The following is an 18,753-nucleotide window of genomic DNA, read 5'->3' as shown; positions in this document are numbered from 1 at the left end:
GGCTACTCATGAATAGACCCCCGGCGGGAGGCTGAAAAGCAGCCTCCCAGCTCAGGGGACTCTCCAGTATGCCCTGCGCGCTCACGCAGGGCATGCTGGAGCTTCCGGGGGCCACACGACCCCCAAACTTCCCAGCTCCTGCTGGCTCCATCATGGAGCTGGCAGTTGTGTGGGCGGCTGATCCAGCCGCCCAGGCAGGTCTGCCCGATCATCTGCAGGGACATGTTTGATCTAAGATCGTAAATAAACAATAACAATAACATCTGCAGGGACAACAGGCTTAGCCCACTCTCCTTGCAAACCTGGCAAAAGCAGGTCTCACTGATCGTGAGACCCGCCTTAATGTCTTCACTGTGTACATGTGATCTATTTGTGTTTTTTTGAAAAACTTCTCCCCATTTCATTCCCCCCTTACTTTGCATTGAGTATACCTAGTACTTGACTTGACGTATTAGAAGCACCCAGTGGAGTTCTTACCCCTGGACTTCAGGGCCAAAGTCTAGGGACTCCAAAGCCCCTGGGGGCCCCCCAATCCTCTTTAGTCTCTCTTGGGTGGTGTGGTCAATGCTGGCTCACACTGTGTCGGGCAGACGAGTGTGATTATGACCTGTGCTGGGTGCTTTAGAGACGGGGGGGGGGAGAAAATGTGAGATGGGAATATGTTAAATTGCCTGTTGAAATGTTTCTGCTCATGCACATTCGCATCAATAAACCTGTGTTATATTCTTACATTCTTGTGAGTTAAGTTGCTGTTTGTGCCCTCAAGAACCCATGTGTTAAATATACTGTGTTTGTCACATTGTGTGTATGTGTGGAAGGGGATTATGCTTACCATGTAGGGGGGGCTCCAGTGAAGGGGGGCCTCCAAAGGTCCAGGCACCAAAATTACCTAGCCGCACCTCTGGAAGCACCCAGCTAATATTACCTAGATTCCTGGATTTCTGGGTGGGAATGTATTCCAAACTGGATAAGCCTCATAAAGGGTTACACAGGTGACATGGCCCATGTACAGTGCTGCTACCAGAGCTTTCTAACCTATTAGAGGAAATCCTGCATAGAAATCGCCTGGCCCCCACCTCATTCATGTATAATAATAACACCAGATAAAAGCACATGGATTCTATAGAATAAGAGCTCCCATATGAAAACTAATAGTCCCATGGGATATGACCCTCTTCCAGAAGGCAAGAAAGTTGTCCATCCCTGGTTTGACTGCAAAATAATTTGCAAAGGGGCAAATCTTTACTCAAGCTCCGGAAGTGATGGACCCTCCTGTGGAGAATCCCTACCTTATGCTTAAGGTCCGAGATACAGTCCCCAGCAACTTTAGTTACAGGATGTTAGATAGCAAGGCAGGAATGCTTCTGCTTGAGATACCCCTTAAGGGTTACTATGAGTCATCTAGTTAGTACTGGACTAAATACAACAACAACAACAACAATCTATATACCACTTTTCAACAAAAGTTTCCAAAGAAGTTTACATAGAGAAATAATAAACAAACAAACAAACAAGATGGATCCCTGTCCCCAAAGGGCTCAATCTAAAAATAAACATAAGATAGAGATCAGCAACAGCCACTGGAAGTACTGTGCTGGGTGGGGGATAGGGCCAGTTACTCTCCCCCTGCTAAATAAAGAAAATCACCATGTTAAAAAGATGCCTCTTTGCCCAGTTAGCTGAGGTTATAAGTACATACATGTACTATGATAGGACTCAGCTTTTGTGTTCATATCTTCATGGCATTCAGGGGCTTGCTTCCCCTTCTCCTGAAACTGACCCGATCTGCTGACCATAATGCACTTCCTCAAGCATGGTCAGTTTCCTTTTTCTGGCATTTGTCTAGTAATCTATGCCTAGTAATCTTCCCCATTCTTGTGGTTTTAATGCTGACTACAAATGTCCCTCTTGACCCTCTTAGCCTAGCAAGGGCCATAGGCTTATATGATCATCCAAACTCATGCTAACTTGCTCAGGGTCCTACTGACCATCCAGCTCTGATAAGCTCCTGTTACCTATTGCTTATAGCTTCACTTATCAAAAACTAATCAGTCCAGTCTCCATCGCCAAGGAAACTAAAGATTAGTTGGATAATAGGAAAAACATGTCTCTTCACTCTGAAGTGTCAATTATGGTAAGTTCCTTGAAAAGAAGTCCTGGAACGGAAAGAGCTTTTGCTTTTTCACTTGTTTGGGGCATCACCATTCAACACCATGGAAACTGTGTTGATGTCATTAAGCCTGGTTTGTGAACAATATCATGAAGTGAAACATAGAAGTGAATCCAAGAAGAAGGCAGAGGATGTTTAAAGAGGAGTCAGGAAACATAGGAAACTGCCATATACTGAGTCAGACCATTGGTCTATCTAGCTCAGTATTGTCTTCACAGTCTGGCAACGGCTTCTCTTTATGTTTATGTTTATATATCCTAATATGGATAACCAGCTATGGAGAGAAATGGACATATAGACTAAAAACAGGTTAAGCATTTATTTTGCTTTTAGGCACATTATTTAGAGTGATAACCATTGCCTAATTATAAAATCTGACATCAACAAATATTTAAAAGAAACAAAAAGCAGTTTTGGGTGTGCAAGCAGATTCTTCTGTTTTATTGTCAACTCAGCCATGAGTACATAAGAACAGCCCTGCTGGATCAGGCCCAAGGCCCATCTAGTCCAGCATCCTGTTTCTCACAGTGGCCCACCAGATGCTGCTGGAAGCCACAGGCAGGAGTTGAGGGTGTGCCCTCTCTCCTGCCATTACTCCCCTGCAACTAATTAATTATTAATTATTCTTAATTAATTAATTAATTAATTATAATTAATTAATTTAATCAATTAATTTTTAATCTTATTTATTTATTTATGCAACTAATTAAGTATTAATTCATTTTCCTATGCTTGCTTCTGCATCCATACAGAAGCATTACAAATCTATGTTAAGTCTCCATGTCTTTCATCTTGGCCCAGTTTCAGTAACTGATTAGATTGGATATGATATGTAAAATGCATAATCGCATAGATAAACAAGTTGTTCTTGTAAGAACTAATCTGCCTACTTCCCTTTCACTATCCCTACAGCTAGACTAAATTTGGTCCAAAGCAGCTAGGCAGTTCACAAGTTATCCCATTTGTGCCTCAAATGTTCATGTGTCAGCCATCTTGAATTCAGGTGGATGATATAATCACAAACTATGTGTTTGAGGTGTCCCTATGTGTCCCTACAACTGTACCAGATTTGGTCCAAATCGTTTCCCACTTGCACCTCAATTTTTCTTGTGTCTGCCATCTTGAATCAGGGTGGATTACATCAGTACAAACTACGCCTTTGAGGTCTTCCTATGTGTCCCAAATTTGGTTCATATTGATTCAGGCATTGCGAAGTTGATGGCGGAGGGGGACACACTGACACACAGACACAGAATGCCATGTGATCTCATAAGCCTGCTGGAAAGTAGGATAAAAATCCCATACTCCAGAAGATTCCAGATAGAATCCAGAAGAATAACCATGCTATCTGACACTGCAAAAAGGCAAATAATCCACTGGTGCCTTAAAGACAGCAGACATAATCTAGCCAAAGTTATACACTTAACTTTTCTATAGAAATCAGTGGGATTTAAGCATGTACTTACTTTTAGGCTACATTCCAGTAGGCTTATGAGATCACCCAGCATTCCGTGTGTGTGTCCGTGTGTCTGTGTGTGCGTGCATCCCCCATCAACTTCACAATGCCTGGACCAATATGAGTCAAATCAGGTACAGTTGTAGGGACACATAGGGACACCTCAATGGCATAGTTTGTGATTATGTCATCCACCCCAATTCAAGATGGTGGATGTATAACTGTTTGAGGTGCAAGTGGGCTAACTTGTGAACCATCTAACCAATTTGAACCAACGTTGCTATAGATGTAGGGATGCATAGGGATGGCTCAATGGCATAGTTTGTGATGATGTCATCCACCCCAATTCAAGATGGCAGACATGTGAACATTTGAGGCGCAAGTGGGCTAACTTGTGGACTTTCTAACCAATTCAAACCACATTTGCTACAGCTGTAGGAACGCATAGGGACACCTCAATGGTGTAGTTTTGTGATGATGTCATCCACCCCAATCCAAGAAGGCTTGTGAACGTTTGAGGCACAAGAGGGCTAACTTTTGTACCACTAAATTATTTGAACCAAATTTGGTATAGTGCAGTGATACACACTGAGTGACACACAGTTGCAGTGAATGACACACAGGGACACTTGAACGGCATGGTATGTGATAATCTCATCCACCCCAATTCAAGATGGCGGACACATGAACATTCGAGGTGCCATTGGGCTAACTTGTGAACTGCCTAACCTATATGGACCAAATTTGCTACAGGTGTAGGGACACATAGCTGTGACCCTACACTAACTGCATAGTTAGTAATGATGTCATCCACCCTGATTCAAGATGGTGGACACGTGAACGCTTGATGTGCAAGTGGGAAACTATTTGAACCAAATCTGGTACCGTTGTAGGGACACATTGTGATGATGTCATCCACCCTGATTCAAGATGGCAGATGTGTGCACATTTGAGGCACGTGGGCTAACTTGTGTACCATCTAACCAATTTGAAACAAATTAGGTACAGTTGTAGAGAGTGACACACAGGGACAACTCAATGATGTAGCTTATAGTGATATCATCCACCCCAATCCAAGATGGCAGACATGTGAACGTTTGAGGTACAAGAGGGTTAACTTGTGTATCACTAACTGATTTGAACCAGATTTGGTACAGTGCAGTGACACACACTGAGTGACATGCAGTTGCAGTGAGTGACACACAGGGACACCTCAACAGCATGGTTTGTGATGATGTCATCCACCCCAATTCAAGATGGCGGACACATGAACATTTGAGGCACAATTAGGCTAACTTGTGAACCATCTAACCTATCTGGATCAAATTTGCTACAGGTGTAGGGACACAATGGCTAAAAGGCATAGTTTGTAATGATGCCATCCACCCTGATTCAAGATGGCAGACACATGAATGCTTGAAGGGGAAGTGGGAAACGATTTGGACCAAATCTGGTGCAGTTGAGGGGACACATAGGGACACCTCAAATGCATAGTTTGTGATGATGTCATCCACCCCTAATGGTGCACCTAGGTAATTTTGTAGCCCAGAACTGAAAGGCTTTGGAGAGGGCCCCCTGCCGTAAGGGCCCCCCAATTTTTTAAAGAAAAGAAAACCTGCATTTTCAAATGTCCTGGGAAGCCTCCCCAGAAGCCTGCCACACACACACCCCCCACGATGCTGATCTTTGCTATTTTCTTTATACTTTAAAGTTCTTAAGTTCTTTGACAGGGGTAGGGGTGGGTGGGGGGTGAGCTCTGGGAAGAACTGACAGCAGGAGGAGACATGAAGGTGGCACACAGCAGGTGGCGGCCAGGTGGGTGGGCGGGCTAGCGATGTGCACCAACTGGTTCGAACTCCCACAGCCATGAAGGTTCGATGGCGGGGGGATGGCTTTAAGGGTGAGGTGGGTGCACTTGCGCCCCCTCTGCTGCTTTCCCCCCACTGGCACACAAATCCTTAAGAGCCTGTCGGAGCGGCAGCATATCCCCGTGCTGCCGTTTACCAGATGTACCTGGAAGTAGAAACGGCGACTGCAAGCAAGAAAACACAGGGTTAAATGAGCATGTGTGGGGTGGGCTGTGCACGTGCACTGATGGAGGAGTTTCCACCATACTAAACAAAGGAGCTCTAACAAGAGGAGGAACTATCTAAACGCTCACTTCATGGCTTAAAGCTTCTGCAATAAATTAGATCTACTTTATCCAGTAAATTGAGCTACCTTAAGTGGTGCAGTGGGGAAATGCTTGACTAAGAAGCAGAAGGCTGCTGGTTTGAATCCCCGCTGCTACTATATCAGGCAGCAGTGATTGAGGAAGATGCTGAAAGGCATCATCTCATACTGCGCTGGGAGGAGGCAATGGTAAACCCCTCTTGTATTCTACCAAAGAAAACCACAGGGCTCTGTGGGGGCCAGGAGTTGAAATTGACTTGACAGAACACTTTACCTTTACCTTTAATCCAGTAAATTGTCAAATTGAGGTCCACAGATGTTGTTGGATTACAACTCCCACCTCCCATCAGCCTGAAGGCCATTGTTGCTATGGATGATAGGAGTTGTAGGTCCAACAATAATTAGGGACTCAGTTTGACAATCTCTGGGTCAGATATAATTTTTTATCCATTTCTAAATTTGGAAGTATGTATTCTTTACTCATATTACTGGGCTGGGCGTAATAAACTTGGTTCAAATTTAAAAACTAAGCATAAGGACCCCACACGTTTTAAACAGCACCCCCATACACACACCTCTGAGCTTCAGGCTGCCATTCAAAAGGGGCTGTTGTTGCCTGTTTAAATGACCCACCTTTAATTTAAGAAAAAGGGGGAAATCTGAGCAGAGATCTCATGCCACTTTTACCCCCCCACTCCCAGACACTCTCCTGACCCCTAGATCCCCCTTTCACTGGTCCTTTATGGTTTCAGAGACAGAAGGGGGAGTGGGTAAAGAAATATGTTGTGATTCTCTTTACTTATTAGGGAGAGAGCAACTGGCCCTATCTATCCCCAGAACAGCATCTCTGCAGTGGCTGTTGACACTGTTGAAAAACTGTATATAAATATACCGAGGGGCCCATTTTTAAAACTCATCTCCGGGCCCACTCCAACCTTGGCACGCCCCTGCCTGGCTCCATCTTGCAGCTCCTCCTTGACTCTCTCAGGTATCTGCAGGCTGCCTTCTGAGGCTGGCCCCTGCGATGCCAGGATCCCCAGCTGCTGTGCTCACCCCCCAGCAAAGAACAAAAGAACTTTAAGTATAAATAAAAACACAAAGATTGGCGAGGCAGGCGTGGGGCAGTGGTGGGGCAGGTGTGAGGTGGGGTGGCAGCAGGCTTCGGGTAGGCCCCTCAGGACATTTGGAGCCACCCCCTGAGATAGGAGGCCATGGATCAGTGCCCCAAGGTCCGGGGAAAGATCGCCTCTGTCCACCTTAATTCAAGATGGTGGACACATGAACGTTTGAGGTGCAAGTAACATAGGGACATAGGACATATTAAGCTGCCATATACTGATTCAGACCATTGGTCTATCTAGCTCAATATTGTCTACACAGACTGGCAGCAGCTTCTCCAAGGTTGCAGGTAGGAATCTCCCTCAGCCCTATCTTGGAGATGCCAGGGAGGGAACTTGGAACCTTCTGCTCTTCCCAAAGCGGCTCCATCCCCTAAGGGGAATATCTTGCAGTGCTCACATGTCAAGTCTCCCATTCATATGCAACCAGGGCAGACCTTGCTTAGCTAAAGGGACAAGTCATGCTTGCTACCACAAGACCAGCTCTCCTCACCCGAGTGAGGAGAGCTAGACTAACTTGTGAACCAATCTGGACCAAATTTAGTCCAGTTGTAGGGATAGTGAAAGGAAATTAGGCAGATTATTTCTTACTAGAACAATTTGTTAACCACTGAAATCAGAGCTTAAACTTTGGCTGGATTGTGCCCTATATTTATTTGGCTCAATGCAGATTAACAAAGACCCAAAGGCAAATATGCAGCATAATTTTCATGGCACTTTCTCTCAAGCAAACATTTCTAGATGCACCTAGCAGCATGGCCCATTTCCAAGCAACCCGAGAATGTAGTACTAAGTGCAGAAGGTATTGGCAACCATTCACATTTGGTTTGCAGTTTTAGAGCAAACCTGATCAACAAGATGCAGTTGATGTGAAGCAATGATACATTGTTCCACTGAAAATATGTTGTGTTATGATCTATAGGTTGGACTAAAGATGGGTTGACTGAAAATAATTGATGTTGTTAGGCCTTTTTGGTAAGTAAACCAGATGGGTTATCTGTCCTAATAGCTACCCTCACTATTGTAGCCTCTTATGCCATATTCTTCTCAATAAGTTCAACTACCAGTCTCCCAACAAATAGTTGAAACATCTTCTGTTGTCTTTGCCTCAGCTAGCTGTGTAGGAATCACCAAAATAATCTGTATTGCCTGCTCTTGTTTAAACAGCAATACTAAGGAAAATAAAGGGATTCATATACGTTCAGGATGAATTTCATTACAAACTTGCATCTGTTAAAAACAAAGGTTATCCAAATTACTCACAAATGAGGCTGCGCTTTAGTCAAAGATCTTCACCATCATACTCAGCAGCACAGAATATTTGCAGGGGTCATTTAAGAATATACATTAAGAAAGCAAAGAAAGAGAACCTTTCAAGCAGGCCCACTTTGCAAACTCAGGACCAGGAGTCATTTTAAGCTCTTTGGGCCAAACACCAAGGTTTCAGTCAAGGGAGCTCTATTTCCTAAAGACAGTAAGTAAAATATTTATTAAGAAGAATATCTATTTTTAACTAAGGATGATTTCAGTTCTATTATTTATGTGTCCACAGCCCACAGACTTCAGCACATGCCTCCTTGTAGAAAATGTGAAGCAGAGCCTTCTGGGGCTAGAAATGGAGCACAATGTGAGAGGAGGAAGTGGAGTGCCCCGGCACGGCTTACATGGCAGAACTGGTGGGCAGCATTCTCACAGGAAGCGGGTTTTCTTTCCTTACCAGACCCAGTGAGGTGCCCTGCTCCTGTAGAGGCAGCGAAAGTGCAAGGTTGCACAGTGTTGCTTACATCCATGCTGAATCCCCATTAACAGGCACATAAGGCATGCATACAGTGAGCAGTGGCATTTTAATGGAAAGTAAAGGCAGCAGAAAGAAACCTGCTCACCTCTTCTTGTGAATACAGCACCTTTCCACTTATCTGTCAGTAAAATGTACCAAGCCAGAGGAACAGGGACATTTGCAGCTTCCCTCAGAAGGGAGAAGCAAAAATGCTTTCACCTCCCCCACCCCTGACGCCTGCAAAAACTAAATATTATTTGGCAATAGGTTCAGGACAGATAAGGAAGTACTTCTTTACACCATGCATAACTGATGTATAAAATTCACTGCTGCTGGATGTGGAGATTGCTGCTTGCTTTGTGGTTTTTAAAAGGGACTAGACTAATTCAGAGCAGGTTAGTCTATCAGCATCTATTAGCTATGATGCCAAAATGGAATATTAGGTATAGGGGACAAATAATGGGGCGTGCTGTGGCTTTCACATCCTGCTTGTAAGCTTCCCAGAAGCTGGCTGGACCTTATTGGGAACATAATGCATGGCCATTCTTATTCTCTTATGTTGAATGGAGCTAAGTAATAAGCTCAGTAGATGACTGAAGAACTCACTGTTAATCCAGTGCTGGCTTCTACTCTTTGAAGAGCTCAATCAGTTTTGTCAAATCCAGCTTACTGTACCATGGCATTCCAGTGGACCAGCCAACCTTGCCTCTTCCTCACATTACTTCAGGACACTGGCGGTATGCCACAGTAGATTGGTCAGGTTGATAACTCCAGCACTAGCTGAGGGAGGAGTTTGAGGGAGGGGTAATAAGAAATACCAGAATTCTCTCTGCCATTGGACTCTAAAATGCAAAAGAGCATCCTCCTGATCAGAAACTGGCATGATTTGTCATTTGGTTTCCTTCAAATTAATTCCCTGGTTCCATTACTGTACTGGCTGTTACATCTTTGTTTTCTCTACAATGTAATGTGTGCTGTTACACATTTCAGAGAGCGTGGCTGACATCCCTAACTAATGAAGCATCAGTGCTCCATGAAATGCACTGGTACTGTGGATGAGTTCCAGAATAATGCAGAACTGGCATTTGCGAGGGGTAGGTGGGTGTGATTTTGACAACCTCCCCCTCTTTACCACTGAGCCCCTGGTGGCACAGTGGTAAAACTGCCGCCCTGTAACCAGAAGGTTACAAGTTCGATCCTGACCATGGGCTCAAGGTTGACTCAGCCTTCCATCCTTCCGAGGTCGGTAAAATGAGTACCCAGAATGTTGGGGGGCAATATGCTAAATCATTGTAAACTACTTAGAGAGCTTCCAGCTATAGAGTGGTATATAAATGTAAGTGCTATTGCTATTGCTATTGCTATTTTGGAAGTCCCCTGTGACTATGCCACCTGAAAATATGTCCCTGAAGGCTGCATAATCCTTGGGGACATACTTGCAGGTGACACAGAGGGTTTCCAGGGGAAAGAGAACTGATTCAAAATTCCTCACTCTTACCCACCCCACCCCCTGCATGCAAGTGGTGTTTTTGTTTGTTTGTTTGTTTTGCATGACACTCCCCACCACACAGAGAAAAATGTGTGTAAAAAGGGAGACAACTGCACCTCCACAATGAAAAATAGTCCTGTACCTGACTATTAACTGGCACTGTAAGCAGAAATGTGTTGGTTTTCTCCTCATCTGGAGTGGCTGCCTGTGTTGAAATGAATAGGGAATCACCTTAGGGACAGGGGAGCTCTGTGTGTGTTGGATCAGAGTGCCTCACTGCAATCCTGCACCCTGCTAGGGATGCATACATTCCATCAATTTCAATGGGATCTAAGTGAGTACCAAGAGTGTAGGATGACAGCAAGTATGTAGAAGCAAATTCCAAATTTTTGTGGGATTGACTTCCTTCGTAATATGCTTAGGATGGGAAGCAGCCTGAAAAGGTAGCCATTAATCCTGCCTCCTGGCAGCAAACTGAAGCAATGGGCCACCTGGATTCCTATCCAAGCTTGATATTCCATGAACTCTCTTGCTACCCACTGGAATAATTTTAAACTGTTTGTTTTTATCCTATGATATTGTTTTAACTTTTGATTCCATGGCATTGTTTGAATTGTTTTTACTCTGTTTTATATTTGTTGTTTTTTAAATTGAGTAAACCGCCTAGAGATGCACACATCAGGCAGTATATAAATATGATAGATAGATAGATAGATAGATAGATAGATAGATAGATAGATAGATAGAATAAAAATATGTTATATAAATCAAGCTTAGCTCATTTGTTATATCACTAGCTTTCTGTGCTTGCTCACACTTGTTATAGTTATAATCCCCCCCCTTCAGCTCCACCCATGTGCATGTTTAAAAATAGATGGTACTGCTGCTAGTGCCATCATACAAAATCTCTGAACAGATTTTCTCCTTTCCCAGAGCCGGAACGTTTCCTTCAACATTTGGTAGGTGCTATCGAGCACTGCAGTATCCACTCTGACTCAGCAGCAAACAGCCCTACATCCATAGGAAATGGGAATCAAGTGAACTCTGTTAGCTGTGTCTGGGTCTGTCAGAGGCACTCAGGCCAAGTGCCCAATTGGTTGTAGCAGTATCAAATACACTATTTTATGATGGGAGGAGAGAGGACTGGCACATTGTCCACCCAGCAGAAAACTCGCTTATAAGGAAAGCACATTCAGTGTTCAAGAAGGAAATGCCGGCCAGACAAGGTAGCCTCCAGCCTCAAATCAAGTCTCTCTGAGATCTGTTCAGTGGAAATGATTGCACAGCAGCCCTACCATCTGAAGACATCCAAGAGAATGAGAGGTCAAAGAAGACAGAATGGGCAGGGGAGAGTTGGGAGAGTTACTTAGTCCACAGCTCTGCACAAAGGATAGGCCCCTGACCACTGAGACATTTTAATAAATGATCATCTAACAAATGACCAAATTTTAACAAATGATCCAATTAATGACTTGGCATGTCACAAAGAAAGAGAAGGAGGGCACATGCACCCAAGATGTCATGGAGAGCAGGCCATGTATTATCACTCAAGCCATCAACCCCATCACAGGATAAGGATTAAAGTGGAAGTGAATAACCAAAGTCTGACAGCTTACTGTGCCAGCCAGACCCCTTCCCAATCAATTATTAGACCCCGGATGTATAAGTGAGAGGCACATTACAAGTTTTCTGTGGCTACTGAAAGTCAGTCCTATAGCTGTAGCAATTATGTCTGGGGAAAGCATCAAAAATGCCTTGGATGTTATGGTCTACATAAATGATAATTCTTAGTGTAGGGACAAAATGTAACTCAGGGAGATTTGTTCACACACATCTACTTTTCTTCTAAAGCTGCTTCAGGTTTGCCAACTCACTCCACTTCAGCTGCTGACACGTAAGAAAGGTTTGGGCACTGTAGCTTCAGCAGCATCCAGTGCTAAGAAATCCACCACCACTAGAAATTCCAATAAAGCCAGTGCAGCATAGTCTACTTAGTAGAGTGTCGGACTTGGAAGACTTGGGTTCAAATCTCTGCTCTGCTGTGGAGCTCACTTGGGCCAGTCATTGACTCTCAGCCTAATTTGCCTGACAGGGTTGTTGTGATGATAAAGTGGAGTAAACCCACTGCATGCAACTCTGACCTCATTAGAGGAAGACTGTTTGGAGAAGGATGCCCTGTACTACAGGAATTCCTGATGGTATAGGAATGGCCATGGTCATCTGAAGGAGGGGCAAGCAGGGGCACTTGACCCCCCTGATTGAGCCAGTCCCATTTGAGCCAATGAAGCTCACTCCCAGGTAAGTGGGTATAGGACTGCAGGCTTTGTCCCTCCCTGGGAAAAGTCCTGCGAATGCCCATAGAGGCAGTCTAAGGGATTGTGGCACCCGAGGTGGGGCACCAAATTCTGCCTTGCCCCATGACCCTGGTAGGAACCAGACCCTTTCAAAACCCAGTTTTGCCAACTCTGAAAGTGGAGCAGGGTGCGAGGAAGAGGGAAGCTTGCTTCTCCTCTCTTTGTGCTTCTTCCAGGTCTTGCAAGGAATGTAAAGAGAGGTGCTCCTTGTAAAGCGTTCAAGGGTCAGATCAGTCCCCAAGAGCTGCTCTGATGGCGGTGGCAGGGGGCATCTTTTAGTTGCCCTGCTGGCACTCCAGTAATTCATGGCCTGAGGTGACCGCCTCACCTAGTCTCATGAAAGGACCACTCTGCTGATGGAGTACCTGCAGAGCTGATTGTCATGACTTTGGTGACCTGCCTGAAAGGATTCCTGGTGTCCCTGCCTTGTGTGTATCACAACTATGAATCGTAGGGACTAGGAGGGAACTCTCTGATGACAGCACTGATAACTGCTGCTGTGTCAGTGCAAGGGTGAAGTTGGGTGCCAGAGAAAGTGCAAGAGGATTAATTCTCTCCTCAGGTCCAGGTTTGTGTGCAGCTGCCTCAGCAGAGCATAGAAGGGGAAGCCGGGAAAAGGGCCAGTTTAATGCTTTTGCAGTTGGAGTCTGAAGCTGGAGGAAAAGCATGCCACTTTAGCTCTCATATCTATAAAACAGAGCAACAGGGACTCCAAGAGAACCTAATTTAGTTGAAGAATTTACTGAAAAAGGAGCACATTAGGTAGATCGATTTAATTTGAAGGAAGTTGAAAATGGTGGAGTATTGCCTGAGTTGAAAATGAGAGTTCCACTAACTGGATTGGAAATGGCTGTTCTATTACCCATGTTGAAAATAAAGATGACTTTGCTCTCCTGTTACTATGGTGTTCCCAGCTCTTTTCCCAATGTCAAACCTGTCAATGTGTGACTATGAAAAGCTATTGTTCATGGATAACAGAGTGACAAACAACTGTAAACAGACAGCTCTGGAAGAGTTTTGAACATTACAATTGTCAAAGGACTTTCAGAATCTATAATGCCAGCAGCAATGGATGATGGTGTGCTTTTAATGCTGTCAAAGAGCTAGCTCCATTCTTGAACTGGAGCCTCTTGTTCTTTCCCTTTCCCCCAAGACTGAGGAGTACCAGAATGCAATTACAGCCACACCAGTGAGAAAAGACTGTGGCGGCCATCCTTTGGGCAGATGTGCTAATAAGTCCAATGTCTCTCTGATCATCCCTTCAGTACACATGATTATTACTTTTCCATCCTGCACGTCTTCCAAGGAGCTCAGGGTAGCATACATGAGTCTCTCTTGCCCAGTTTATCCTCACAACAATTCTGTGGGGTAGGTTAGGCTGAAAGATGGAAACTGGCCCAAGGTCATTTAATTAACAAGGCTGTTTTGTGAGCTGACCAGAGAACTTTGCTATGGGGCAGCCAGATAAATACAGTTGTTGTTGGTGTTGCTGTTATTAACTTCATGGCTATGGGGAGACTTCAAATTCAATTTTATTTCAGTCTTAGATCAGCAGAAAAGAAAAAATATATATATACTTAACACAGAATACACAGACTAAGCCAAAGAGGCCCAAATAATCAGTAAAAATTAAAATTACTATAATTACTGTCTAAATGTCTTGGCTGCTAACATTAACAGTCAGTACTGAGCAAGGTTTGCATTAATGCATGACCAGGTCTACTTGCTGTGGCACAAAATTTAGCAGCGCTGTAAGTAAAATCTGCATTCTGATCAAAAAGAAGAAGGAAAACATATAATTCAACTGAATGGCCTGGGAATTTCAATAAAAAAGGGACAATAAAAGTATTGCAAAGGTCACAATAAAATAAACAATACATCTCAACCTCTTCAACGTCTAAAACCTCTCCAGAGCCACAGGGGCATTTTTGCTCTGAAGATGGGATTTTATGAAATCTGCTCTCTAATATCGCAAATGGGAGAGCATTAAAACATACCTGCCACTTTTATGCACAGCAGGTTTTACCGCTAGTTTATGGGGAAGCTTTACTGTGAACTCGAAGTTGTCCCCCAAAATCAACACAAATAGTGGGTGTTTTTTTTTTACCATGGATATAAATTGGTTTACACTCTCATGCACAATGAAAAACCAGTGAACTGCTCCCCGATAACACACAGGAACTTCGGGGTAAATCTAGCCGATATGTTAACACGCCCACAGGGGCATAGCTAGGGGAGAGGGGGCCCGTGTTCATCCCTCTCTCGGGCGGCGCCCCAGAGTGAGGGAGACAATGAAGTAAATAGGGAGGGATGGAGTTGAAGAGCCCTCAGGAGCTGGGGGCCTGTGTTCTTTGAACCCTTTTGTTCAATTATAGCTACGCCCCTGCGCGCCCACCCCCCATTCCAGAGGAGATGTGAGTTAAAGGGCTTCAAAAGCCCCATGTAAACAGCTTCCATGGAGAACACCTTTCAGTGCTTCAGTACTGTGAGAGTGTTAAGGTCAGCTGCTGGTTTAGATTTTTGCATTGTTTTTCTTAATATTTAGTTGTTGGGAATCAAGTATCCTGGATGCTGCTCAGCCTCCAGGATACGCAGTCTGAGGGACACTCTAGCCCTGGCCATAGCCCAAGGGTATCATATATCCTTATGAAAATCCCTACTACGGAAGTGTTTGCTTCCAAGTTTGTTTCCATGTTGAGTGGAAATCATCAACCAACATGAAAGACGGCAAACCAAGCCCTAGTCTCAATCTTTTTGAATGAGGAGACTTGAGCCGGGGTCCCCAGTCCCAGTATCTGCTGTTACACTGGCTTGGCTTATCATGCAGCCCAACTACATCTTGGGGAAGTTTTGTGATCTAGGCTATTGAGCTGGGGAACAGGCAGCAGCAGCAGCACAGTCCTGGTGAGGCAGGCATTAATAATACAGAATAGGCCCTGGGCTGTCCTGCTCCTGTCTATAGATGCTGCAAGTTCCTATTGGCACCCTATGGGACAGGTTGGCTACTCAGCAGTTGGAGCAATAGGGGCAGGGGTAGGAGATCCAGGTTCAGATCCGTTGCCTCTCCTCTTGACCTACCTCACAGGATTGTTGTGATGATAACATGAGATTACCCCATGTAAGCTGCCTTGAGCTTCTTGAAGGGAGGTTGAGCTAGAAATGTGTGATGATGATGATTGTGATGATGATGTTCCAGTAACTTGTTCTTTCTAAGGTGCCACATATTGATATCTCTGCATTCTCCACATCTTTACTAGCAGCATAACTGGCATCCAGCCTGTTTTCTCACTTGGAATGTCTGTAAAAACCAAAGTGTTGATGCTTTGGGGGAAGTGAAAAGAAATGGAAAAAAACCTTTATTTTCTGTTGAATTTTTCATTGGAAATGTTTATTTCCACACTGCAACAGCTGAGTTTGGAGGAAAGCTGGGTGCATGAAAAGGATAAAGAGCTCTGCAGAGCCCAAGACTGAACTTCAGCCTGTGTTTTGTGTGTAAAGGAAATGACTGCCAAATGTAAATGTACAAAAACCAGGGGGATTTAATTTTGTTGCTTTAGAATAGTAATACAAATACTTACAGGTCAGTTCTATTCTTGTTTATGTGGAAGTAAGTCCCACTGAGTGAGAATGGGATTTACGTCCACATAAATGTGCTGAAGATGGCACCTTTAGGGAAAGTTGCATCATGTAAATACTAAAGTGTTCAAACACACTGCATATTTTAGCTTAGTAATCTTTAAAGCAGTGTAATTCTTAGGGCTGAGAATGAAAGACAGTCTCCTGTTTCAGCCACATAGAGGACTTGAGAACTGAACCACCGAACTTCTAGCTTATAACATGTGTCCTTGGCCACAATACTACTGCCATATCCACCACGGGCAGTTGTGTTGCAATGCAAGAAGAGACTAAAGGCTCTGCACCACTACCTGTATCCTTTTGATGCTGATGACTGAAATCAGAGGCAGGTCCTCCATGAAGGCGCTTTCCAGATTAGACCCTGCAATGGGGTCATGTCAGATCTCAGAAATGTGCTTCCACACTTCCTGCGTTGTGACACCACAGTCCCTACGCAGACAGCAGGGTGCCGTTCACATTTCCAATGCCTTGTTGCAAATTTAATCGCTGCGATATCGAACTAGGACATCGTATATCCGGCGTAAGGAAGTTGCTGGTTTTTTGGGTTGTTAGTTTCCATGAGACTGCTCCCCCTGCTGTTTACGTTTCAGATGCGACTTGCCTGAACAGAAGTGAGGCGAGGCAGCTGTCTCTAGCAGCATATGATTGGCACACCAGCAGGGCAGCATGATTCCCGGCCACCACTGCCACCACTGGAGCAGCTCTTGGGGACCAACATGATCCTTGGAAGCTTTACAAGGAGTGCTTCTCCTTACACTATATGCAAAGCTTGTAAGAAGCACAGGAAGAAGAGGCAACCTCCCCTCCTCTCTCCTCCCTCCTACATCACTTTCTGAACTTGCAACAGCTGCTTCTGATTGGGTGGTGGGGCAAGGCAGTTTTTGGTGCCTTTCCTCTAGCCACACTCTGCCTCTTGTCTTTCTTCTCCATGCATCCCTGTAATTCCTGATACATGGTGGGGAATTATTTCATGACAGAACCATATATTCCTAGTGACCCTGTTATGGAAACTCTCCATGTGATGCATTAGAACCATGTGGAGGACAGTGCTACAGGCAGCATGGAGAAGACACGCTTATTTTGTCAAGCAATAAGAATAGCCCTGCTGGATCAGGCCCAAGGCCCATCTAGTCCAGCATCCTGTTTCACACAGTGGCTGACCAGATGCTGCTGGAAGCCAAAGGCAGAAGTTGAGGGCATGCCCTCTTTCCTGCTCTTACTCCCCTGCAACTGGTACTCAGAGGCATCCTTTGAGGCTGGAGGTGGCCTATAGCCTTCTGACTAGCAGTTGTTGATAGACCTCTCCTCCATAAAGTTATCCAAACCCCTCTTAAAGCCATCCAGGTTATTGGCTGTCACCACATCTTGTGACAGATAATTCCACAAGTTGATTATGCATTGTGTGAAAAAGTACTTCAATTTGCTGGTCCTAAATTTCCTGGCAATTAATTTCATGGGATAACCCCTGGTTCTAGTGTTGTGTGAGAGGGAAAAGAATTTCTCTCTACTACTTTCTCCACACCAGGCATGATTTTATAGACCTCTATCATGTGTCCCCTCAGTCGTTGTCTTTTTTCTAAACTAAATAGCCCCAGGTATTGTAGCCTTGCCTCATAAGAAAGGTGCTCCAGGCCCCTGATCATCTTGGTTACCCTCTTCTTCACTTCTCCCAGTTCTACAGTGTCCCTTTTTAGATGTGGTGACCAGAATTGTACGCAGTCCTCCAGGTGTGGCCACACCATAGTTTTATATAAGGGCATTATAATATTAGCAGTTTTATTTCCAATCCCCTTCCTAATGATCCCTAGCATGGAATTGGCGTTTTTCACAGCTGCAATACATTGAGTCGACACTTTCAACGAGCAGTCCACCACGACCCCAAGATCCCTCTCCTGTCAGTCACTGACAGCTCAGATCCCATCAGCGTATACTTGAAGATGAGGTTTTTCGTCCCAATGTGCATCACTTTATACCTGCCAACACTGAACCTCATTTGCCACTTTGTTGCCCACTCACCCAATTTGCAGAGATCCTTTTGGAGCTCCTCACAATCTGTTTTGGATTTCACTACCCGGAAGAGTTTGGTATCATCTGCAAATGTGGCCACCTCGCTGCTTACCCTTACTTCTAGATTATTTATGAAGAAATTAAAAAGCACCGGTCCCAGTACTGATCCCTGAGGGACCCCACTTCTTACTTCCCTCTATTGTGAAAACTCAATTTATCCCTACCCTCTGTTTCCTGTCCTTCAACCAGTTGGCAATCCACACATGTACTTGTCCCCTTATCCCATGACTGCTAAGTTTTCTCAGGAGTCTTTGATGAGGAACTTTGTCGAAAGCTTTTTGGAAGTCCAGGTATACTATGTCAACTGGATCACCTTGATCCACACACTTGTTGACACTCTCAAAGAACTCCAAAAGGTTGGTGAGGCAAGATTTACCTTTGCAGAAGCCATGCTGGTTCTCTCCCAGCAGGGCCTGTTGTTCTATGTGCTTTTTAATTTTATCCTTGAGAATGCTTTCCATCAATTTGTCTGGAATGGACGTTAAGCTAACTGGCCTGTAATTTCCCGGATCGC

The sequence above is a fragment of the Hemicordylus capensis genome, chromosome 2, assembly GCF_027244095.1.
Source record: "Hemicordylus capensis ecotype Gifberg chromosome 2, rHemCap1.1.pri, whole genome shotgun sequence".
In the NCBI taxonomy this organism is placed as follows: Eukaryota; Metazoa; Chordata; class Lepidosauria; order Squamata; family Cordylidae; genus Hemicordylus; species Hemicordylus capensis.
Note: the sequence above shows the minus strand (reverse complement) of the source record.